The sequence below is a fragment of the Lepidochelys kempii genome, chromosome 1, assembly GCF_965140265.1.
Source record: "Lepidochelys kempii isolate rLepKem1 chromosome 1, rLepKem1.hap2, whole genome shotgun sequence".
In the NCBI taxonomy this organism is placed as follows: domain Eukaryota; kingdom Metazoa; phylum Chordata; order Testudines; family Cheloniidae; genus Lepidochelys; species Lepidochelys kempii.
Window position 1 is genome coordinate 291,379,829 of NC_133256.1, and position 27,070 is coordinate 291,406,898.

The 27,070-nt window shown below is 40.4% G+C and overlaps 1 long non-coding RNA gene across 1 annotated transcript in view; it reads right to left on the reverse strand.

Annotated features, from left to right (window-relative positions):
• Positions 1 to 27,070, reverse strand: part of LOC140905172 (uncharacterized) — a 135,931-nt gene that overhangs the window by 29,555 nt on the left and 79,306 nt on the right. The window contains exon 3 of the long non-coding RNA XR_012156779.1: positions 5,895 to 6,067. This is a non-coding gene — a long non-coding RNA (uncharacterized lncRNA). The remainder of the gene's footprint in view (positions 1 to 5,894; positions 6,068 to 27,070) is intronic.

Consider the following 27,070-nt stretch of genomic DNA (forward strand, 5'->3'; position numbering starts at 1 on the left):
GTTGGACATTAGGAAAAACTTCCTGTCAGGTTGGTTAATCACTGGAATAAATTGCGTAGGGAGATTGTTTTCCATCATTGGAAATTTTTAAGAGCAGGTTAGAAAAACACCTGTCAGTGATGGTCTAGATAATACTTAGTCCTGTCATGAGTACAGGGGACTGGACTAGATGACCTTTCATAGTCTCTTCCAGTCCTATGATTCAATAATAATAGATTTTTATAGTGCTATGAATTTACTCAGCTCTTTACAAACAAAGATTTGTTTCTCTGCTCTGAAGAGCTTACACTCTCTGTAAGACAGGCAGATAGTTCAGAGTTAATGAACTGTCAGTCTGAGGAATATATTTTCTTGAGAATAGTATCCTGCATACATAGAAAGGGCTGAAAATGGAGATGAACAAGAATGTCACTAGTTGAGTGTGAACATCATAAAGAAAGGTTTATATTTCACCAATCTCATTAATGTGTATATGTGAGATAGCAGTGCTGGACTCTGACCCCTTGTTTTAAATGATGTTGAAGGTTGATGGAAGAAGAGAGCTTTTACAGGTATAGGAAGCAGAGTCAAAAACTTACCTGGGGTCTATTTGTCAGTCAATATGAGGGTGTAGTTCTTATGAACATTGTGGGAAAACTGTTCATGCTTTGACCTGGAAATAGTGACCATTTCATTAATACAACTGAAGTTTTCTGAATGATTGAAAGATTTGTATGCCACATTATCATCCATCCATCTATCTATCTAAACCTATACTTTGCCTGACTTTATAGAAGACCTGTCACTCAAATATTATATTTAAATCAAGATTCTGTGAATGTTTTAAGAATGTGGTTGTAGTTACCTTCATTGTTGTAACTTCATTCCCCATACTGAGATTTTGTAGCACTAATTTGCAATTAAATAGCACTTATTTCATGACAGTTACATAAAATAACACCCCCGGCAAAACTATTGAAATAATTTCACATCTAATCACAAATGCATTATCCTAATGTTTGTCAGATACTTTAAACTTAATTATATTAATAAATTCATTTAGACATTTTAAAATGATCACTGAATATGTATTTAATGATCTATTAAAATTATTAATCAGTGATTTAATGGAACTATGTTCAACATTGTTACATAATTATATGGCTCCATAGCAGTAAAAGAAATCCGTCCAAATTGACAGCAAAACATCTATGAGCAAATAAATAGCTCAAATCAACCTGATTTGTATGCTGCAGATCCTTGATTATCGCATACATTTCAAACTGGTTTTGTCATGTGCATATGCATGAGTGATGGAGCATGGTGAATGGAAAATGTTCTGTTTATTAGAATTAACTGCATAACTTTTTAATAGAATGTTACACAGTGCACTCGATTTATAAGAATCACTGATATAGGAATCAGCATGTAGTGATCAAAACCACTGGGACAAAATTATTCCTATACCTAACCTACACTTCACTTGTAGGAATCAAATCATCTGGGATACATGGTGATTCTTATAAAAGGAGTGCATTGTATTAAGAAATAGGAAAGAGTTGGAAAGAGTTTTACTTAAGGATCCTGAACAGGATTACATGTTATTTCAGGTGGCACTTTTTAACAATAACTGGAGATATACTGCTGGAATCAAACAAGCACCTTTGTGCTTTTCCTGTACATTGCCCCTCATATTTGGGAGGAGCTCCCTCCTTGAAAGTAAACCCTTTCAAAGCTACATCATGTGACTCCTTCAAATTCCTCCTTTTGCCATGATGCCAACAAATGGATGCAGACTTGACAATAGCTAGGCCACTGCTGTGCTGAGACCACTGCCTTTCTTGCTGATCTGTATTGCCTCATTATTTCCTTGGACTTACCAGTCAGCCTGTATCTCTCTTGCTTTTTACCTAGATTGCAAGCAGTTGGGGGACCATGGGGGACAGTCTTTTTGTTCTGTTTGTACAGAGCCTAGCACAGCGGGATCCTGGTCCATGACTAGGGTTCCTAGGTGCTGTGGTAATACAAGTAATAAAATAATAATAAATAATGGTTGCTGCACATAGATGGCTGCAATCACGCTTTGAACAATGCATTTGTTTTCTGCACACTTGTTTCTATTTTTGACATTTTTTTTCTCTCCATTACCAAAGAGGGACCCTTTAATAGCAGATCATTGAAATACTGTGACTAGCTGGAAAACAATAATAACCAAAAAAACCTCCTTTGCTGGCCTTGAAAAAAAGGGAGATCTGTTCATCACCACAAAAGCAAAGCGGGCCCATTCCTTCAACTCTGAAGTCGTCAAGCAAAGCCGCTATTAAAATCAATGAGTTTTGCCTGATTAAGGAGTAAATCAGGACTGAAGGATTTGGTTGCTATGACTTCGTGCCAGTGGATGCTGTTGCACCATAATTCCAGTGCCTATGTAATTAATGAATATTCTGATCCCATGGTCAATATATTTCTTTCTGCCTAATGTGCTTGCTTCAGTCCTGGGCTGGTACACAAAATGAAATACAGGACATTCTCTACATTTTTGAAGCATCTTGTTATATCATGTTGCTGCATAGTGTGGGAGATGGAAACTGTTTTGTTGCAATGAGACATAACAGAAATGTGTTTTTCCCAAGCTCAGAACACTTTGGAAGTGGATTTAGGAGTGGTTATGTTAAATAATTTATGGAGCCAGGGAAATTGTTCTACCTGGGTGAAATTTAGCTCTGTGCAAGAGGACAGCATAAGGCCTATGAGCTACGTAAGTGCCACTTATGCCTTTAGGGACTTAAGTGTTTTATATGGTTTATGTTGGCCCTCTTCACAGAGCTGAGTTTCACCTGCTGTGCATTTCTGATTCGGATGTCTTCAGAAACTTCCTGTTTTTAGAAAGGGGCCTGAATGGACCCATCCTTCGCTTCATTGTCCTCTGAGGTTGTTCTCTGCCATCTGGCAGTTTGTCTGCAACTACATGTCTTATTCAGATTGAAACATTCCTGTGCATTCGTAATGTATTCCAATTTAAAGAAACCTGCCCCTGTAAAACTGATGTTGTGCTGTAAGGCATTCAAAGAGTTGATTTGTAGATCCTACCACATGCAGAAAAGATTCACTTCAAGATTATAATGAGATCTTTAACACTAGCCTATGTCTCACATCATGCTGTGTTTTGATGCAGGCCAGACTACTCAGAGAGAGGTATGCAGATTCCAACAGGCAAGGGTAGTACTTTACTAATGATAACACACCTCCTCTCCCCAGCCCTCCACTCCCTCCTTCCCCAACCACAAAGGCAGAGGGCCTTTATCTGGACTGATGGAGAGGGTCATAGCTATTTTAAAGATCTTTCCCTCCAAGGGTTTGGGATGGGGTAGCTGGAAAGGGAAAGGCATCATCTGAACTGGTGGGATTCAGGTAAGCCATTGGCCTCTGTACACCCAGCAGAAGGGTATGTAAGCCCTGTGCCTCCAGTCTGAGCCCCTTCTCCTGCCCAGATATTGAGGAAATGAAGATGAGGCTCCTAATGTCTAGTGCAGCAAGGAAACTACCCTTTTCCCTTCATATGAGGGAAAGGCAATAGGGTTCCAGCAATGGGCTGAGACCAGCTATGGAGAGGTAGAGGTGATGGTAGTCTTCCATCAGGTGTACACAATTAAGGAAAGAATGACAACCCTGCCTGCATGAGTTACTGCTGGCTAGTTCCAGGATGAATTAATAATGGTGTGGCTACATCCCTTGTGTCCTCTCTTTCTTCCCCTGCATCCGAGACATCCCACAAATAGGCAGCGCTACTTGGAAGTAGCTGTTATCTGTATCACTTCTGGGTTATATTTAATAAAGCAATTTCTTCTGTTGGAACCATGAATGCTCATTACTCATGCCTGCACAATAATGTCACAGTTGTCACTATATATGCGAGACATATGCCATGCATGGTCTGAAAAACATCAGGTTATTCTATCTGTCCATGCACAGACACACACATACTGGCAACTACCAATTAGCTATGGTTATCAACTATTTTTATATAAAGAAACACTGAGTGTGGATGATTCTGTTATCATTATAGAAATGCAATGGAGAGCAGGCTGATGATTCCGCTACAGCAGCAGACAGGTCAGGTTATAGAGCTGCAACTGCAGGAAGTTAAAAGCACCTTTTTACAGGTTGCTTGGAACAGCAGTGTATTCAACCATTACAATAATTGGACATTCATCTAACCCTTTCCTGCAGTCATTGTCGTATAATACATTCCAGCTTTTATACCCTGTGAGTTATGGACATTAAAAGAAGTCTGTTCTGTCCTCTTCTACCCCTAGTTGTTGTGGGGTTTTTTCATGCCTGAGATTGTACATTTGCATTACTTCTCCACAGATTGCATCCTAAACTTTGAAAGCGTAACTTGCCTATTTGTCTTTAAAACAAATTGGGCAAAATCTAAAGAATTTGATTAAAGAAATGGATAAATATTTTGAGTAAGTCTACAATATTTTTATTGACACATGTAGAATTGCAGCGTAAGGAAAGTTTGGAATATAGCTAAAAATCAAACTTTTCTGGTTGTCTTCTGGAAGCTCATATATACTTTCTTTAATTAAATGCAACCACCATAGACTGTACTGATATTTTTAAAAATCTCATAATAATTCAACTGAATATGTATACATGTTCACTGTAGGAAGTACATACAAGCTACAGCCAGTGGGCTCGATTCCCCTACCAATGCAATCACACTGTAGTTGCATGGGTGTGTCGGATGGGAGAATTTGATCCAATACGCGGGATATTTTGTTTTAAATTCTCAGTACAGGAAGTGAATGTGTTCTGACTACATAGTAAAATGACTTATGTATATGCAATTTAATTTGTCCATTAAATTTGTGCAAAAATCACATGTTCAATGAGACATGATCTGATTTTGCCAGAGACCTGCCCAAATAACTCGGCTGGGCACTAGTAATCTCTCTCATGTATAATCCTCCCTCCCAGGCTGGGGAGGTGGAAACAGTTATCCATAAGAACCATCCACAGCCATGTGTAGCCTGTGTGGAGAAGGAGTAAGATCTGTCTAGTTGTGGATTCTTATGTGCCACCCTTCCCCTTTTTATTCTCACATGTAATAGAAAGCGGGATGCCCCTTGTTGAGCTGGGCTCCAAATCACCCAGAGGGTCTGTATGGCATTCTCTCTTTAAACAGTTGAAACAAACTGGGTGAACTGGCAGAGGTTCTGCTTTACCGATGGAAGAGGGGAAAGTATGTGTCCCTGTAATCCAAATTATGATTTCAATTATATTGACCAGATTTGTGGCAGTGTTATGGGATTTTTGTTTCCCAAGAAACAATACTCTTGGGATTACTTCCTCTGGTTCATCCTCCAAGATTCTTACCCGATTTCTGCAAAACACAGATATCACATCATAATTCAGCCCCTTCATCCTACTGCTGTTGACATCATTGGTTACAACATGTATTCCTCTCATATGCTAACAGGTCAAATTCAAAGATGGCATAACTGGTGGCATATGTTACCTTATGATAAATTGGTATAAGTTAGTATGAGAGTAAAAATGGTGTAACTTATTTGCCGAGGGGCTAGAATGGTGAGGTTCTACTCAGAAAAGGTAGCAACAAGAAAGAGGGTGTAAAACAGGGAAAGATGGTAAGAGAGGCATTCACAACTTACCGATGTTCAATTTAACTATAATTTACATCACCTCTAAATCTGGCCTGGTTTGTCTACCTCTGTTTACTATCGCTGATCCAGCACTGACCTACCTCCCACTGAAGTCAGTGTCAAAACTTCCATTGGCTTCAGTGATGCTGAATCTGACCCCAAGAGAGAAATGCACTTTTCAAGACTACATTATACGACGGCATATTATACTGTCTATGCCTCTAGTATAGAGTCTTTTATTACCTTTACTGCAGCCTTCCGAGGTGCAATACTACATTCTCTTGCTCCTCAGGGTTAGGATGAGCTTTGTGGTTCTCAGATGTAGTTGCTCATTCTCACATCACCACCACCATTAGGCTGTTATACATTGGGTTTGTAGGTGCCATCTCTATGGTGTTCTCATTGTCTCGTGACCCCTAAACAAAACAGAACAACAAACGATCCCTGTATATTTCAGGTTTGGAGATTTTATTTCAGAGAGTGGCAATGAAACACAAGAAAGGAAATGGCAGCATGGGATGTGCGTGGCAAAATATCACTTTTCCTCAGCAGCTGTGTATGTAATTGTAACAAAGATGTCATCAGCATAATAAAAAATGGAGCAGCCATTTTTCCTAATCACCAGTTGAAATACATTGATGGAAAAAATGGCTAAAAGATACCACCATTGACACAGGAGGCAAATATGCAAAGGATACAGTCTTGGCACAAAAGCCATTTTACTATCAATTATCTATAAGAAAGATGCCAGCAGATTGTCAGACTTCATCCTGATTGTTTCTAACTTTTTAGTTCTGTATGACATGTCCTGTCATGCACCTGTCAGTGTAAAATGCACTGCAGCCTGTAATATCCAATACTTTTTGCAGGCCCCCAACTTGCATAGGTGTCAAATCTAATGTGCATACCAAACCATGAATTCAGTGTGCACACATACTTATATGACAGGTTTCAGAGTAACAGCCGTGTTAGTCTGTATGTGCAAAAAGAAAAGGAGTACTCGTGGCACCTTAGAGACTAACCAATTTATTTGAGCATGAGCTTTCGTGAGCTACAGCTCACTTCATCGGATGCATACCGTGGAAATTGCAGCAGACTTTACATACACACAGAGATCATGAAACAATACCTCCTCCCACCCCACTGTCCTGCTGGTAATAGCTTATCTAAAGTGATCATCAAGTTGGGCCATTTCCAGCACAAATCCAGGTTTTCTCACCCTCCACGCCCCCCCACACACAAACTCACTCTCCTGCTGGTAATAGCCCATCCAAAGTGACAACTTTCTACACAATGTGCATGATAATCAAGGTGGGCCATTTTCTGCACAAATCCAGGTTCTCTCACCCCCTCACCCCCCTGCAAAAAACACACACACAAACTCACTATCCTGCTGGTAATAGCTCATCCAAAGTGACCACTCTCCCTACAATGTGTACGATAATCAAGGTGGGCCATGTCCAGCACAAATCCAGGCTTTCTCACGGCCCCCCCCCCTTTTTTTTCCGGGACACACACACACACAAACTCACTCTCCTGCTGGCAATAGCTCATCCAAACTGACCACTCTCCAAGTTTAAATCCAAGTTTAACCAGAACGTCTGGGGGAGGGGGGTAGGAAAAAACAAGGGGAAATAGGCTACCTTGCATAATGACTTAGCCACTCCCAGTCTCTATTTAAGCCTAAATTAATAGTATCCAATTTGCAAATGAATTCCAATTCAGCAGTTTTTCACTGGAGTCTGGATTTGAAGTTTTTTTGTTTTAAGATAGCGACCTTCATGTCTGTGATTGCGTGACCAGAGAGATTGAAGTGTTCTCCGACTGGTTTATGAATGTTATAATTCTTGACATCTGATTTGTGTCCATTTATTCTTTTATGTAGAGACTGTCCAGTTTGACCAATGTAAATGGCAGAGGGGCATTGCTGGCACATGATGGCATATATCACATTGGTGGATGTACAGGTGAACGAGCCTCTGATAGTGTAGCTGATGTTATTAGGCCCTGTGATGGTGTCCCCTGAATAGATATGTGGGCACAGTTGTCAACGGGCTTTGTTGCAAGGATAAGTTCCTGGGTTAGTGGTTCTGTTGTGTGGTATGTGGTTGTTGGTGAGTATTTGCTTCAGGTTGCGGGGCTGTCTGTAGGCAAGGACTGGCCTGTCTCCCAAGATTTGTGAGAGTGTTGGGTCATCCTTCAGGATAGGTTGTAGATCCTTAATAATGCATTGGAGGGGTTTTAGTTGGGGGCTGAAGGTGACGGCTAGTGGCGTTCTGTTATTTTCTTTGTTAGGACTGTCCTGTAGTAGGTAACTTCTGGGAACTCTTCTGGCTCTATCAATCTGTTTCTTCACTTCTGCAGGTGGGTATTGTAGTTGTAAGAAAGCTTGACAGAGATCTTGTAGGTGTTTGTCTCTGTCTGAGGGGTTGGAGCAAATGCGGTTGTATCGCAGAGCATGGCTGTAGACGATGGATCGTGTGGTGTGGTCAGGGTGAAAGCTGGAGGCATGTAGGTAGGAATAGCGGTCAGTAGGTTTCCGGTATAGGGTGGTGTTTATGTGACCATTGTTTATTAGCACTGTAGTGTCCAGGAAGTGGATCTCTTGTGTGGACTGGACCAGGCTGAGGTTGATGGTGGGATGGAAGTTGTTGAAATCATTGTGGAATTCCTCAAGGGCTTCTTTTCCATGGGTCCAGATGATGAAGATGTCATCAATATAGTGCAAGTAGAGTAGGGGCTTTAGGGGACGAGAGCTGAGGAAGCGTTGTTCTAAATCAGCCATAAAAATGTTGGCATACTGTGGGGCCATGCGGGTACCCATAGCAGTGCCGCTGATCTGAAGGTATACATTGTCCCCAAATGTAAAATAGTTATGGGTAAGGACAAAGTCTCAAAGTTCAGCCACCAGGTTAGCCGTGTCATTATCGGGGATAGTGTTCTTGACGGCTTGTAGTCCATCTTTGTGTGGAATGTTGGTGTAGAGGGCTTCTACATCCATAGTGGCCAGGATGGTGTTATCAGGAAGATCACCGATGGATTGAAGTTTTCTCAGGAAGTCAGTGGTGTCTCGAAGGTAGCTGGGAGTGCTGGTAGCATAGAGCCTGAGGAGGGAGTCTACATAGCCAGACAATCTTGCTGTCAGGGTGCCAATGCCTGAGATGATGGGGCGCCCAGGATTTCCAGGTTTATGGATCTTGGGTAATAGATAGAATATCCCAGGTCGGGGTTCCAGGGGTGTGTCTGTGCGGATTTGATCTTGTGCTTTTTCAGGAAGTTTCTTGAGCAAATGCTGTAGTTGCTTTTGGTAACTCTCAGTGGGATCATAGGGTAATGGCTTGTAGAAACTCGTGTTGGAGAGCTGCCGAGCAGCCTCTTGTTCATATTCCGACCTATTCATGATGACAACAGCACCTCCTTTGTCAGCCTTTTTGATTATGATGTCAGAGTTGTTTCTGAGGCTGTGGATGGCATTGCGTTCCGCATGGCTGAGGTTATGGGGCAAGTGATGCTGCTTTTCCACAATTTCAGCCCGTGCACGTCGGCGGAAGCACTCCATGTAGAAGTCCAGTCTGCTGTTTTGACCTTCAGGAGGAGTCCACCTAGAATCCTTCTTTCTGTAGTGTTGGTAGGGAGGCCTCTGTGGATTAGTATGTTGTTCAGAGGTATTTTGGAAATATTCCTTGAGTCGGAGACGTCGAAAATAGGATTCTAGGTCACCACAGAACTGTATTATGATCGTGGGGGTGGAGGGGCAGAAAGAGAGGCCCCGAGATAGGACAGCTGCTTCTGCTGGGCTGAGAGTATAGTTGGATAGGTTAACAATATTGCTGGGTGGGTTGAGGGAACCATTGCTGTGGCCCCTTGTAGCATGTAGTAATTTAGAAAGTTTAGTGGACCTGGATTTGTGCAGGAAATGGCCCACCTTGATTATCATGCACATTGTGTAGAGAGTTGTCACTTTGGATGGGCTATTACCAGCAGGAGAGTGAGTTTGTGTGTGGGGGGTGGAGGGTGAGAAAACCTGGATTTGTGCTGGAAATGGCCCAACTTGATGATCACTTTAGATAAGCTATTACCAGCATGACAGTGGGGTGGGAGGAGGTATTGTTTCATGATCTCTGTGTGTATGTAAAGTCTGCTGCAGTTTCCACGGTATGTATCCGATGAAGTGAGCTGTAGCTCACGAAAGCTCATGCTCAAATAAATTGGTTAGTCTCTAAAGTGCCACAAGTACTCCTTTTCTTTTGACATACTTATATGTAAGCACAAATCAAGATTTAGTGTCTTGACCCAGTACTTGCCCATAGAAGTAAATAAGATTCCTATAGACTTCAGTAGGCCCTGGATCCATCCTTTTGCTGGCATTCATTGGAGTTTACGCATGTGGGCAGGTCAGGTTACACCTTTTTGAAAATTGTCTCTGTGTGTCAGGGAATTTGAGTACAAACAAGTTTTGGATGGTGTTCAGTTAAACAGAGCTAAATAGAGTATCACTCATTGGGATTCTTGTAATCTAAGTTATAATGTGCACTACACTGGTCTGTACATTATTTAAAGCTTAAGAACCAAGTAATATTGAGAAAACTTTTCTTTTTATTAAATTGCAATGTGTAGCCTAAGCAGAAACAGAATATTCTTCTTTTAATTAAAACCTGACTTTCACTCATGAAATAACATTAAGGGCCAAGTTATGCCAGCCTATTTTGTTCAGTATTACATTCAGAGTAGGGAAAAGCAACCTCTAATGCTGGAACTAAAGGTGCTGGAAGTGCAACAGCACTCCCTGGCTTGAAGTGGTATCCATCATATACAGGGTTTACAGTTTGGTTCAATGGCTCTCAGCACCTGCACTATACAATTGTTTCAATGCCACTGAAGCAACCGGACCCCTGGGCACCTTCAGAAGATACTGTGCCTCAGCTATGCTTTCCCAATCTCCCCAGCACACAGCAGCTGTGCCACCCTTTCAAGGGATGCAGCATCCATTCCCGTATACATCCATCCAGCTCTGCTGGCTGTGAAGGAGCTTGGCTCCACCTATTCTCTGCTCTTTCCCACCACTTTTGGGGCACCCCAATGAGTACTATCTGGGAAAAGGTTCTATGTTTGGGAGAGGGCAGGGACTGCAGCTGTGGCTCGTTTCTGCATGGGGAGGCTCAAGACAACACAGCTTCTTGTAACTTCACCCCACTTGTATCCTTCCCAAAGGGATAAAGATGATCTGAGCCTAATGATTAAAACCAGTGTCCTGTATGCATATGCTTTATCTTGACAGCTGAAGGATTTAATCCTATAGGTTACAATGGACTGAAGAAGAATGGAGGAATATGCAGTGCATCGAAGAAATATTAGATAGCATTCAAATGTTTTGTTTTCAGAAATGGAGAACACGATAGAGAAAGCTTAGAAATAGCCCCTTTTGGGGGATGGGAACTTCTAGGAAGTAATAGTAAATATTACTACTTTACAATGCAATCTGTATTTCCGAATCTCAGGACTCAACAGTTTAGAACACAAGACTACATTTGTATGAAATCTCTGCCTATATGAAAAAGGTGAATAAGGAATAACTGCCTTGAGGTATTTATTTATTATCCATAGGTTAACAAGGCTAAATTTTGCTGGAGAATCCTGAAAATCAATAGATCATTTCATAAGAAATAATTATGAGATTCTATATCATGGAGGGTTCTTAAATTAGCATTTATTGGTGTCCTGTTATCCTTCTAAATTAAATGTTCTGTGAAACATTTGTCAGCTGCAAACTTTTTTTTACTATTAGTAAACTCAGAAATATTAAATTCAATCCTTAGATTTATTATTATGGTTCTAATTTGCATACAAATCAATATATTTAAGAGGGCTTAAGTACCATTTTATAGAGTAAAAGGTGTATACCAAATTGGATCTTTACTGCACTGTGTTTTAACAAGCTGCTAATTGTCTTCCTAATGGTTTTTTAAAGTTTTACTGTGCCCTATGAGCTCAGAAAGTTCCATAGAATGCAAAGGTGCTCTCATGCTTAAGAAATATCAGCCAAGGTTAATACAACTGTATTTTCTTCCCCTCAGATCTGGATTTGATCCAAACTCTTTTCCATAGCTCTCATGCAATAAATTCTGTGATATATCTTTTTTGCAATCTCAATCCAGTTCCTACTGAGTTAAATGTGAGCTTTGCTACTGACTTCAATGGGAGTAGGTCTAGGTTTAATCTATTTATTCTGGGTGATTCAAGAAGAAATACTCCTCAAATAAGAAAACATTCTGTACTTAATCTCATGTGGTCATGGTTGTGAACTGAGGCCCGCTTTTCTTTGGGATATTTTAGCTAAGAAGATAGCTTTATATATCTGAGATGTCCTGAGGCTAATGGAAGCTTGGTTACGTGCTGTGTTATGATCAGATTAATAGCGGAACTTTCTGTGTGTAACACTTGTAGGATATCCCAAGAACATGATGAGGTTGAATTCTCACAACAGGATGTTTGTTCTAAAAGTCAGTCATAGAGCTGGTCTATACTGCAAAGTTAGGTCATCTTAACTACATTGCTCAGGGCTGTGAAAAGTTTTATGCCATATATGATGTCATTAAGTCAACCTAAGCCCCACTGTAGACTCCACTAGGATGACAGAAGAATTCTTTCATTGACTTAGCTACTGCCACTCTTAAGAGGTGGATTTACTACAACATTACAAGAACCCCTTCCATCTCTGTAGTAAGTGTACACACCATTGTACTACATCTTCAGTCTTGTGGCTGTGCCGCTGTGGCATTTATAGTGTAGGAATGCCCATAGAATAAGCTTAAGTCATCTTTACAGAAGGCAGAACATAGGTAGAGAGATATCATTCATGCATAAGGCAATATGTCCTAAAAGTGACTTGAGCCAAGAAGCCTTGTCAGTAGATATCATGGCCTACTCCAATTAAGGCTGGAATTTAGTAAGCAGATTGTTCATATTTGTTTAGAGGAGCCTGTGACCCCAACAGCATCCCAGTGCAAGAGGCTTGCTGATATCTGGTAGTGAGTTTCTGCTGAACTGACCAGTTCAGTGTACCCCAACTCACTAATATTATAACCAGTATCTAAAAGGTGTCATGTAAGATATTAATAAAAAACTAGTATCATACTGATTAGTATTAGTTGTAGTGTACATATGGAGAACAAATTCAAAATTACAGACATATTGGAAATTGTCAAAGTATAAAATTACCTCACCCTAGACAAAGCAATGTGGTTTAGCCATCTAGAATGTATTTCCAAGTTATTTATTTCCAAGGTAAGAGACAATGGGAATGCAATTTACACAGAAGGTAAACAGGGTCATTAAGTCAAAAAGGGGAGGAAATAACCACTCAGCATCATGCCAACAGGGGAGGAAATTGCAGGAAATGGCATGATTTGCATTTGAGCAAACACCAGCAGGGAAAGAAGCCAACATGAAACTTCCTGCACCAGGAAACTTCATGTCACCTTCTTCACAGCTTGAATGAACTTTACTTTGGGGGTAGACTTCAGAAGAATCCATTTCAAAGGTTCACTAGACTATAAAGCAGTGATAGGCAACCTGCGGCTCATCAAGTTAATCCACTGGTGGGCCGCGAGACAGTTTGTTTAGATTAACTGTCGCAGGCATGGCCACCTGCAGCTCCCAGTGGCTGCGGTTCACTGTTCCTGGCCAGTGGGAGCTGTGGGAAGCAGCACGGCCTGCCAGCGGATTACCCTGATGGGCTGCGTGTAGGCCGTAGGTTGCCCACCCCTGTCCTAGAGTGACGGAGGAGGGAATTCCCTAGGTTATCAAAGCATTTTAAGTCATTTGCATATAACGAAAAGGCTTTACATAGCAATGTGATGGTGAATGTTTTTTTCCATTAAACCTCTGATAAACACCTCTAAGGCAAAAGAACGTGGAGTCTCTGGTTGCAAAAATACTTGCCAAGACCAGAGCACCATAAGGAACACCCTCTCATTTTTACTAACGAATCAAAAACAGCTGGGAGAGAAGGTTGATAGCTGTTTTCACCACTCCAGATGACCTGATTGCCAGTAAATCCACTAAAAGAGGATTTGTGTGTTTTGTCAGAAACAAATGAGTTTACGTATGCTTCTGTTAAGTAGAGTTTGTCTAGAGTTAAGGACCGATGAACATTTATAATAGCTTGTTTGTATTGTTCTTGGCATATGAATGATTCTCCTGGTAAACAGTATTCCTGCTTTCTGTATATTTGGTTTAGTTAGCTGATAGTGACAGTTTACATTAAAAATAAAAAAGGATATTTATTTCCTGTACTGCTGTCATTACTTATTTGTAAATATTACAGGGAATTAGAGCTTGTTGGAAATTGTCTGACAAAACACAATTTAGTTGGAAAATGCTAGTTTGTCAAAACCAAAATTTCTTAGGGAAGCAAGTTAGGTTCATGAACTTTTGCTAAAACGCAGGTAGGGTTCTGGTAGAAAACTGCCGGGTCCCCTGCCTGTTCATTTGATGGGTTGCTGGGGACCTTTGCCATGGAGACTGACCTGGGGCTAGGAACATCAAGGCTTCCAGCTTCACAATGATACCAAAGTATTGAAATGCTAAATTGCTCATGAACCAGAAATCCCAAATTTTGGCCAGCTCTATTTACAAGGGATTATAAGGGGAGTGACTGGATTCACAGTGACCCACCCTCTGTTGCACATTACATTTTACGGTTACAACAAACTGAAGAGGGACCTTAGGCTGGTCCTTTGCCTGAGAATTTATACAAACTAAGGGCCAGATTGTTAATTCCTTACTTACAAGGGAGAGCAATTACTCATATAAGCACTCCCAAAGAAGTCAATGGGAACACACACAAATAGAAACTTATCAGTGTGAGTAAGGTGTTCACAATCTGGCCCTATGTGAGGAGTTGATGGCCCTGTCATTCTGGAGTGGAATCCAGACCAGTTAGGGGCCGTGTAACCCTGAGTTCCTCAAAATGCTCTGGTTCTCCTATCTGGAGGCTTCCAGCCAGTAGACAAGTATGCAGTGTCTGTGTGCTATGTAGCTAAGTCCAACAGTCGAACTACAACACCGTGGCTCCACTGTAGTCTCTATCACACAGTTATATTATGCAGAGGTGACCCCAACACTTTTCACACAATTTTCCCAAAACTATGTGCTCTGCAATGTCCAGCCCTCTCCTGGACCACTCAGAGAAATTATGGTTCATTTGATCCTTTAAAGATACAATACACAGCAGTTTGCCATATAGAATCTCTTCCAACTGCAGCTGTGAGCTACAATCACTTTAAATCAAACACAGCACTGGATTGGCTTACATTAAAAGTAAATCAAGATTAACAAAAGGAGATAGGATTTTAAGTAACCTCAAGCACAAAGATAGAGAGTTAGAGCAAATAACTCAAGTAGTTAAAGCAAATAAAAGTGAAAAATGCTTTCTAGAGACTAACACTTAACAAAATAAGTTACTACTTTTGTTTAAAGTAGTTTCTTTACCAATCTACTTTCCAACAAGATGGCTGACTTTCCCTCTGGCCAGGATCTTCCACAAAGTCCAAACTGCCTGGTTCCTTTCTCTTAAGCGAAAGATAACTTGCAATTCTTTTCTCCTCTCTGGGATGTTCCTAAGGAGAGGCTTCATCATAGGAGGCATTATATTTAGTTTCTCTAAATGACTGAGAGACAATTCTGCTTGCCAATGTGTTCTGTTCTGCTTGCCAATGTGTTCATGAGGTTCACAATAAAGGGAGTCACATGTTTGCATCCAAGGTCAGAATTTTCCCCTGCATTTCTAATTTCACAAGAGTTATATTTCCTTTAAAATCAATGACAGCAGCCTGTCTAGACACCACACAGCTCCTTGAAAATATTAGAGTAAGTCTATACATGGAATACTGTCAAGCTGGACTCCATTTAAAGAATGGAATTCTTTAAATGGAATCATTCAGTATATGTGTTATGGTCTTTTGCTCCCTGTAATGGGGTCAGCACCCGCCTCTTGTGAGCACCCTCCATGGGTCGATGCATGTCTGCGATCTCTGTTTAGAATGGGATGGCACCCATCTCTCATGGGTGCTCCCTTTCTGGTTGGGTGTGAGCCTGCTGGTTCTTAGTTTGTGGTAATGGGATAGCACCCACCTCTCACAGGTGCCCTCCCCTTCTGGTCAGGTGTTTCTTCTGCAGGTCTTCAGTGACTCAGCCCTCCAACCAAGTAACACACACTGTCTGTAGATGGAACCAACAAACCCTTTCTGAGGTATAATGTCTCTACCTTCTCATAGCCCTGGTATGGGGCTTTACCACCAAGGCTTCCTCTGTGGAGACACTGCCTTCTGGTAACAGTCCAGCTGAGGCCCACTGCAATACCCTGAGTTGGTGTGTCAGTCTCTAACCAAACCAACAGGGTCCATCACAGTACCCTTGCTTGGTCTGGCTAAGCTCTGGGCTCAGTCATTGCTCAGTCCCTCAGCCAGCCAGGAGCTATTTTTTCACTCCCCTGGTCTTTGGCAATCTTCCTTGGATTCTGTCCTGTCTGCGCTGAGCTGTCCTTGGTCCTGCTGCTCTAGCAGCAAGCCAGGAACCCTCTCTTCCCTCTTCTAGCTCCAGGCAGTAGTTAACTGCTCTGTCTCTGTTGCTCTTTTTATATGGCCCTTCTGGTCCCTGATTGGCCACTCCAGCAGCCCCTCTGATTGGCTGCTTCCCCCTGCAGCCACTCTAGCCCACCTGGAGGATTCTCTTCTGCTCTTTTCTGGGGTGGAGTGAGGCAGGACAGCGGGGCTTCCAGCAGGGGTCTCCAGACCTAGTCTACCCTGTTACACACCCTTTTATTATCATCACCATCTGGATTTAGATTTGGGGTATTTACAGCTACTTAGCTAGGTTGCTGCCAATAGCCATTGCTGGACAGTCTTATACAATAAGCTCAGTTACTTGCACATAATTCTTCAGCTACTGTCTAGCCAGCAGAGTGAGATTCAAGCGTTTGAAAAAGGGACATGCTATTGTTCTGACTAAAACGATGCAGTTCCATGTCCTCAGCATACATAAATCAGTGTAGCTCCATTGACTTCAGTACAGCTACACTGATTTACAGCAGTTGTGGATCTGGCCTGTACCTTGTGATTTAATTGATCTTATAAGAGTGGCCCATTGTAACTAGAGGTGGGCCAAAATCAAAACCCCAGATCAAAACACACCTAATTTTGGAGAGGTTCAGAAAATAGATTGGACGCTGGATCCCTATTTCACCCTTTGGGTCTATCTCTGATCGTAATTAAGTCATGATTTCCCTTCACAATCAGGGGGTTAAAAAATAACCAGAGAACTTTAAAAATGAATGGGCTGTATGATATCATGATAAGGTGGAAGTGAGCAGGTGTTACTGCTTTAGTTCAAATTATAATGAGCAGAGGAAATTAAATAGGTAGTTTTACAGCCAACCAGGAGAAGGAAGGAGAATTAAAGAAAGTGTTTGTTGCCTGGATGAGTGTATGTGTATATCAGAGCATAAAAGTTATATTTTCTCCTTAACTTAATGAGGATGGGGTGGGAGAGAGAGAAAGAGAGATTGATTTTGTTTTGCTACATTCCAATTTTCTTTCCACTAGCTTTTGTGTTCTTGCTACTGGGAAAGTATGAAAGAGACATAGGGAGCTCTAGTAGTTAGAGATTGGCTTGTTGGCCAGAAGAAGTTATTCAGTTCAGGCAATTGGAGGGCATGACTACAAGAAAATAGAGGGGTGGGAGAGAGAGAAATTTTCTAAAGGGACTCTTTTATCAGCACATTCCATTAGTGCAGTAATAATGCCAAGCTTTGAGACTCTGTTCTCCTTGGCCAGCTGTGGTGTACTAGTTATATTTTTGTCCTTTGGAAACTGCAAAGTTACTAATGTGGTATTTTTGTTTTTCACAAACTTCACGTAAGCTGTGTGTGTTTTTAGGAAAAACTTGAACTGAATAATCTCTGTCCATTAAGAAATCAATGGACCTGTGTAAAAGAACCTCAGTTGAAGGAAGTCAATGGAACTATGTCAATTTACAGCAGCCAGAGAATCTGATCCCATGTGATTTCAGTTACCAGGTTCTCATGTAAAGCACTTCTTTGTTATATGTATTTATCTTTGACTCTTGCTTTAATCTTTGGATTCAGATAGACATAAAACATCAAAGTCAGGCTGAGTCAAAACTTCTATGTTTCACCTTTTGTTCCAATCTATTTTATTACATTATCAGCCACTCAGCTTCAATGACAAAATTAGAATCACTTCCCTTCAGAGAAAGGAAATAAAGTGGTATAGCATTTCAGTACAATAATTTACAGCTATTTTAACATCATCTATTAATTCTGCCAAAACACTATCATATTTAATTGAAGACAAAGGGTAAAACAAATTTAACACTATAACTAATTATATATAAAAATAAAAAAGAACCAATGTTTAAACTTCCCATTAAAATACACACATTCTCTATAATTTCAAAGTCAAGTCAGTTTTTTAACAGGATACATTTATTGAGATAATAAGCTATTGAAACTTATCTACGTATCATTACAAAAAAGTGAAATATATTTTAGCAAATGTATAGGAGAGATACAGTCCTTAAAGTATCTAGGATTTTTGAACTTTTTAACATGTAAATGCAGCAGGGTATCCATGATCTATATAGTATGAACTACTTAGTCTTAGCATTTTTCTTACAGACACATGCAACTGATGGTCTGGCCCTCTGTCAGCTTATCAGTGGTAACTATTAACCAGACCCTTCAGAGCTATTCACCTTCTGTTGTTTTCCACCTGGTTATGTTGAGAAACCATAAATTGGCTCAGGTTCACAACCCTTAATGAGTCTTTTAACAAACTTGACCTGAACTTTCGTTTTGTAATAAAACCCTAAACAGCAGAGTTTTATGTGGTTTGCATTGCCACCATGAATTTTTCATATTGGCAGGAGTTTGCCTGGATAAGGGATGTATGAAAACAGAATAAGGACTTTGGATTTGACCCATATAGTAGTTTCTCTAAGAAAAACCTCTCTTGCAATTAAACTTATTTTAATATGATTCTGACAATATTTGCCAGTATTCTTGCAATCATATTAAAATAAGTTCAGTTGAAAAGTGTTTTTTCTTACAGAAATTATTACATGGGATAAATCCAAAGTCCTTATTCTATGTGGAATTTATTTCAAAATTACATAGACATATATCTGGTTTTAAGATCAATTTTCACCAATTTAGTGTCGTGAGGTTGTCCCCCCTTCATTTTAAAATCTGGTTAGTTTTACTAAAGTGTGATTGTAACAAGAATTAACTTTGTTCATTTTAATGTAGCTTAAACAGTTAAGGGAAACTGCAGCTGTGTTCCCTGTCCTCAAGGAAACCTACTCTAGGATCCTAGTTCCTCCGTGTCGCCTCTCCTGGGTAGAGACCAGTGTCTCTCTAGCTCATTGACTGGTGTTTTTCCAGACTATACAGTTCCCTGCCTACACTTTGATATTGCCAGCAAGTCAGACTGACTAAAGAAGCTGCTATCTGCACTTTGCTTTTTCTTCAAAGGCTATGAACAGTGTAATTGCCCACAGTTATAAGTAACCACACAGCTATTTATAAGCAACCACCTATTAAAAACAATCAGCAAACCAATACACATGCTAAAAAGCTTATCAGAGGTCACCCCAAACTCCACCCTTGGTCTGTGGTATGAGTCAGTCCTTCAGAACCCACAACTGGGTTTTCCCTGGGGTTAAAAGTTCATAACTATCTCAGATTCAAAACCAGAACAACATGAAGAATTCAATGTTTCCTTTATATGGCATGGGCCTTTGATATTGGCTCCAGATAACAGGTGATCAGCAGATTCAGGGTATAGTTTCAAAAGGCTCTGGTTTTACATAACTGGAGGAGGGGAATTTGCATTCACCTTCCCCTAGATTTTTCCCCAAAATTCCAATTCACATGTATTGTCCCAAAAGTCTATTCTTGCTGGTGCATTGTTCAACAGAGTCTTTTGATCACTCAGGCTTTATATCACATCTTCCCCTTAGATATGTTACATACAATCCCAGCTCACAATAATACATAAACTCTGCATTTAGTACAATGGACCCCAAAGGTACTTAAACTTATTTCATTAAGGATACTGCAGCTAGAAGTAAGAAAGCCAGTGCCACTATAGATATTCTGAAAACATGTAGCCAAAGTGCTAGACCTTCATCAATCAGTGTACATTAAATAATACTTAATAGCAAAGACACTTAGTTTGGGATAGAGAGCATGAATTCTGGATGAATATTCTGAGAATCTTAATACAGTAATTCATAATTATCAGGTTAGTTGCCCAGTCAAGAAGCAGATATGTAATAAGAATGCTTGCTTACTCCAAAATTTCCAAAAAGTCAGATACTACCATTATTTTCTGACATCAAATTTGAGAAGCCCACAACAAGGGCAAAAAAACCCAACAACAGCAAAAAAACCCACCAGGGAATGCTAACAGGAAGATATTTGTAAAGCTACAGCACATGTAGATAGCAATTAAGTGACCAGTGACCTATATTGCTCTCTTACATCACTTCAAAATATATGTAGACATATCTCATAATTTTCTCATATAATAATCCCATTACAGTTGAAGGAATATACCTAAAGTGGTCACTGTTTTTTTAAAGAGAACATTAACTTATCACATATTCTGTGATGTGACTAATATAGTTAATTTCTATGATATACTGACAAAAATACTGCAAGATCTCTGATACCACAGTATGGTTATTATTCATATGTTTACTGTTTAATAGTGGCCACTGAACTTGTTCTTCTTGACCAGTAAATCTTTAGATGTAATGCCAAAGCATCACACAGGGCCCCAGAATGTGATTATAAACCCACTGTTTCATTAGCATCCCCATTTCAAGTTTGTCAAGAGAAATCTTTGCCATCATCATTTGCACACTGGTCTTTAAGATGTATTTAATTATATGTGTGTTATAAATAAGGTGAAAATAGCTATTACTCAATGTGTGTTATGAACATTGAAGCCATAGGTGTATACAAAGCCCACATTAGTGTGTGAGCTCCCTGCCCTCCAATTCCTTTTCCTCCCAATTCAGATTATTTCATTTCCTGTCAATAACAGAAACTACACAATTTATCCGGATCACCATACAAACTACTTTAGCAGAATATGCAGGATGTATTGCTATGATGCTACCATAAAAATTATTTTCCACATCTACTGCTTTGTTTTATGATAAAAGGTCAACTTCAAAGATGTCCTGAAGAAATGTAAATAAATGTTACTGCAGATGTCTTACTTAATCATTATGAATGCATAGTATTATCTTTTCCCTTTATGTTTATTTAGATAACAAAAACATTTTGAGCTGTTGTCATTTTTAACTTGAATGAATGCATAACCCTGGAAGACTGAATATGTCAAAGTTCCTACAAAAACAGAACTGAATGATTGTGAAATATATATGCCCAGCCCCCGCCCCCCTTCTCCCCAAAAAGTATCAGTCATTTTGCATTTCTTTATCACTTCAGTTCTTCAGTCCTTTTCTTCTTTGTCTTTGTTTTTGTTTGTTTAAAGTTCCCTTAGGCAAAGAGAAATGTGATATGAGTGACTTTCTCAAGAGGACTCAGGTTTGACATTATTTATCTTCTTAGCTCACATTATTATATTCCAATGTTATACAGAGACCATGCATTTATTCAGTACAGCTAAGACATTTTCTGATAGGAGACCCTTGGACTTTCTTCATTATATAATCCATGGGAGGGAAAACTTGCCTACAAAATTCCTGTATTTCCTGAATGGGAGTTACTCTGTGTTATATGATCCATATTGCAACACAGCAAGTAGCAGAGAAGGGCATTTATATCCAAAACATCTACCAATGAATGGGATGCTGTAAATAGGGGAGTTCTTAGCTTAGCAAAGTGTTTTTCCACTTACAGGATCCTACATGTGAGGGGGAAAATGCTGAAGTAAAAACTGGTATCAAGTTTCCAACTGAAAGATGCAAGGGAGTCTGATGTGAAACTTACAAAATTTTCCTGTTTATGAATGCAGACCATGTATTAACTGCAAATTGAGTTCTGCTTTGTAGGTAAAGTTAGAGGGCCTTGACAGGCGGTTTAAATCACCAAAAGAGAAAGGAAGGATCATACAGGTATTGTATTAGTAGAGAAACTGTAGTGTAAAAGGAAAGTCTCATAGCAGAGACACAACAGTTGAAGCAGGAGATGAGACAGAGGTTAAAAATGAAAGAAGGTGGAGGAACATTGTATCAAAGAAGACAAAAAGCAAAGGAAGAGCAGATGGGAAATAGCTATGTAGCAATTTAACCTTGATACTCACAACAGATACTCTGCCCTGGAAAAGAAATAGAAGGATAAAGTGAAGAAGGACCTGATGAAATCAGGACACCAGCTACTGATCATGGACTGAACAGAGAAATGGAGCCACCTGAAATAAAAAGACAAGTAATTTTAATTGGTGACCTCATCATAGTTAGGAACCTGGGCTTGGTCCAGGTAAAGAAAACAGGATTGTTTGCTGTATGTAATAAAGAACACTAGGGAATTCCCACTATTTATAATTCACATGTGAATAAATGTCATGAGCAAAAGACATTTGTTATGAGTAAGAATATCTTCAGTAACCAGAAAAACAACAAGGTGTCCGGTGGCACCTTAAAGACTAACAGATTTATTTGAGCATAAGCTTTTGTGGGTAAAAACCCCAGTTCTTCAGATGTATGGAGTGAAAATTACAGATGCAGACATAAATATACTGGCACATGAAGAGAAGGGAGTTACCTCACAAGTGGAGAACCAATGTTGACAGGGCCAATTCAATCAGGGTGGATGTAGTCCACTCCCGACAATAGATGAGGAGGTGTCAATTCCAGGAGAGGCAAAGCTGCTTCTGTAATGAGACAGCCAGTCCCTATTCAAGCCCAAATTAATGGTGTTAAATTTGCAAATGAATTTTAGTTCTGCTGTTTCTCTTTGAAGTCTGTTTCTGAAGTTTTTTTTGTTCAAGTATAGCTACTTTCAAATCTGTTATAGAATGTCCAGGAAGATTGAAATGTTTTCCCACTGGCTTTTATATGTTACCATTCCTGATGTCCGATTGTGTCCATTTATTCTTTTACATAGGGACTGTCCAGCTTGGCCAATGTACATGGCAAAGGGGCATTGCTGGCACATGATGGCATATATAACATTAGTAGATGTGCAGGTGAATGAGCCTCTGATGGTGTGATTGGGTCCTCTGATGATGTCACTAGAGTAGATATGGGGACAGAGTAGGCAACAAGGTTTGCTACAGGGATTGGTTCCTGGGTTAGTGTTTCTGTGGTGTGGTGTGTAGTTGCTGGTGAGTATTTACTTCAGGTTGGGGGGCTCTCTGTAAGTGAGGACAGGCCTATCTCCCAAGGTCTGCGAGAGTGAGGGATCATTTTCCAGGATAGGTTGTAGATCGTTGATAATGTGCTGGAGAGGTTTTAACTGGGGCCCCCATGCTCAAATACATCTGTTAGTCTTTAAGGTGCCACCGGATTCCTTGTTGTTTTTGTGGATACAGACTAACACGGCTACCCCCAATTCAGGAACTAGGAAAGACAACTAATACTAGGAATAATGCAAGTAACCTTCTCAGAGATCCTTGTGCTACTTAAGAAGAACAAAAAATGATATTATTAGAACCTGACTGGTGGTTATAATAATGCTGCAGAGGGGAGAATTTTGGATTATTCACAGAACATTGTAGCCATTTCTGTGATGGCAGCCTTTTTGCATTGGCTGGTCTCTATGCAGACAGAAGATGTACCAACCTATTGCATTCAAAACTGATAGGACTAGAGAGGTGGGCATCAAACTGGGTAGGGAAAGAGAAGAAAAGGAGCTTTTTGTCTAACTCAAACAGTCTGGCAGGTACTTCCAACGAGGTGTAAAACAGAAGATGAAGATGTTCTGAAGCAAAAGATAAAGATTAGAGAGATTATTATTTTTGAGAATATCTTTCAGAACTAATGGAGGATGGGTCAGGTCCCAGAAGACTGGAGAGGGACAAACATAGTACCTATCTTTAAAAAGTGGGGACAAAGAGGACCTGGGGAATTTTAGACCAGACAGCCTAACTATGTTGCAGTATTTTTCCAAGTATTGAATTATTAAACAATCAGTTTGTAAGCATCTAGAGAGTAACAAGGTAAGAAGGAATAGCCAGCATGAAGCTGTCAAGAGCATCATGCCAAACCAACCTAATTTCCTCCTTTGACAGGGTTATTGGCTTAGTGGATGGAGGGAAACTGTATACATGATATATCTTGATTTTAGTGAGACTTTTGACACAATTCCACATGACATTCTCATAAGAAAACTGGGGAAATGTGGTGTAGATCTAGGTGAAATTATTATGAGGTGGATGCAAAGCTGGTTGAAAGACAAGTGCTAAGTACTATGCTTGGAAAGGAAAAAAATAAATGCCTAATTATGAACGGGGAATAACAGTCTAGGCAATAGTATTGCTGGAAAGAATGTGGGGGTTACAGTGGATCACAAATAGAATGAATCAACAATGACATGTTTCAGAGTAACAGCCGTGTTAGTCTGTATTCGCAAAAAGAAAAGGAGTACTTGTGGCACCTTAGAGACTAACCAATTTATTTGAGCATAAGCTTTCATGCTAGCTTATGCTCAAATAAATTGGTTAGTCTCTAAGGTGCCACAAATACTCCTTTTCTTTTTGCGAATCAACAATGTGATTCAGTTGTAAAAACAGGTTTAATATAATTTTGAGGTATATTAACAGAAGTTTTGTATGTAAGACCTGGGAGGTAATTGTGTCGCTCTACTCAGCAGTGGTGCGCACTCAGCTGGAATATTGTGCTTAGTTCTGGGATCTACTCTTCAGGAAAGTCTAGGAGTCCAAAGGAGAGCAACAAAAATTATAAAAAGTTTGGAAAAATTGAGGAAAATTTGGGCATGTTTAGTCTTGTGAAAGAAGACTAATGGGGAACCTGATAACAGTCTTCAAATATGTCAAGGGCTGTAATAAAGATGACATTGATCAATTGTTCTCCACATGCACTGAAAGTAGGGCAAGAAAGTAATGGACTTAATCTGCAGCAAAGGTAATTCGGGTTAGATATTAGGAAAAACTGTCAAACTATAAGGGGAGTTAAGCTCTGGAAGAGGCTTCCAAGAGAGGTTAGTGGATTTTCCATCATTGGAGGTTTTTAAGAACAGGTTGGACAAACACCTGTCAGGGATGGTCTAGGTTTATTTAGTGCTGACTCAGTGTAGGGGGTTGGACTAGATGATCTTTCAAAATACTTTCTAGCCCTACATATGAGTCTGATTAATGTACTAAAGTATGTATATATGAATGCAGAAGCACTAGAAACAAGTAAGTAGACTTGAAATTGCTACTAAGTAAATCGTATTGATTGTAATTGTGATCTAGCAGGTATACTTGTAACCGGGTAGTTTGATTGGAATGTCAATATAGATCAGTACAATCTACAAAAAAGAAATGAAAAAGAAACAGGAAGTAAGCAGGATGATGTTATGTGTCAGAAATATTTATAATATAAGTGTGAAAAGAGAGTGTTGGTGAAATTTTAAGGATAAAAAAATAAAGAATGAAACATAAAGACCTGGCAGGAGAATGAAAGGTGAACTAATTAATGTTAGCCAATGGGATAAAGCAGAATGAGGAGGATTTACTATAATGACCCTTATAGCTAGGTTATAGTTAGGTTGCTGAATATATTTTCACTATAAAACATTTTTGCAACCTTTTAAGAAGCTTTGATATTTCAGTGTTAGCAGTACCCATTTGAAATTTGGCAGGTAGAAAGCCCACAGGCTGGAGAAGAATCATAGAATCATAGAATATCAGGGTTGGAAGGGACCCCAGAAGGTCATCTAGTCCAACCCCCTGCTCAAAGCAGGACCAATTCCCAGTTAAATCATCCCAGCCAGGGCTTTGTCAAGCCTGACCTTAAAAACCTCTAAGGAAGGAGATTCTACCACCTCCCTAGGTAACGCATTCCAGTGTTTCACCACCCTCTTAGTGAAAAAGTTTTTCCTAATATCCAATCTAAACCTCCCCCACTGCAACTTGAGACCATTACTCCTCGTTCTGTCATCTGCTACCATTGAGAACAGTCTAGAGCCATCCTCTTTGGAACCCCCTTTCAGGTAGTTGAAAGCAGCTATCAAATCCCCCCTCATTCTCCTCTTCTGCAGGCTAAACAATCCCAGCTCCCTCAGCCTCTCCTCATAACTCATGTGTTCCAGTCCCCTAATCATTTTTGTTGCTCTTCGCTGGACTCTCTCCAATTTATCCACATCCTTCTTGAAGTGTGGGGCTCAAAACTGGACACAGTACTCCAGATGAGGCCTCACCAATGTCGAATAGAGGGGAATGATCACGTCCCTCGATCTGCTCGCTATGCCCCTACTTATACATCCCAAAATGCCATTGGCCTTCTTGGCAACAAGGGCACACTGCTGACTCATATCCAGCTTCTCGTCCACTGTCACCCCTAGGTCCTTTTCCGCAGAACTGCTGCCTAGCCATTCGGTCCCTAGTCTGTAGCTGTGCATTGGGTTCTTCCGTCCTAAGTGCAGGACCCTGCACTTATCCTTATTGAACCTCATCAGATTTCTTTTGGCCCAATCCTCCAATTTGTCTAGGTCTTTCGGTATCCTATCCCTCCCCTCCAGCGTATCTACCACTCCTCCCAGTTTAGTATCATCCGCAAATTTGCTGAGAGTGCAATCCACACCATCCTCCAGATCATTTATGAAGATATTGAACAAAACCGGCCCCAGGACCGACCCTTGGGGTACTCCACTTGATACCGGCTGCCAACTAGATATGGAGCCATTGATCACTACCCGTTGAGCCCGACAATCTAGCCAGCTTTCTACCCACCTTGTAGTGCATTCATCCAGCCCATACTTCCTTAACTTGCTGACAAGAATACTGTCAAAGAAGAGCCTCTCTTCTTTGTCCCATGAAACTCCATTCAGGTTTAGCTGAGCTATAAACCACAATTTTCCATCTCTTGCTTGTGTCTCTCAGGAAAACTTTGGCAGCATGCCAAAATGATAACTGAAAATTAACATTCTGTAGAGCTGGCCCTTTGCCGCCACCACTGCAGCAGCAGCAGCCACCTGGAAATACTGCCAGAGTTATGGCCCTCCTCCAGGAGGGGCAGGTTGTCTCAAGACCCCTGTTTGAGAGGGCTCCCAAAATGAGTGGCATTGCAACTGGGTGCACATGGTCACAGAGCCACTCAGGTCTGGCCTGACAGCCCCTCCATCATGATAGAGGGGTGGTCAGGACAAATTTGAGTGAAAGGTATTGTGACCTAGTGCTCAAGGCCACAATGCCACTCAA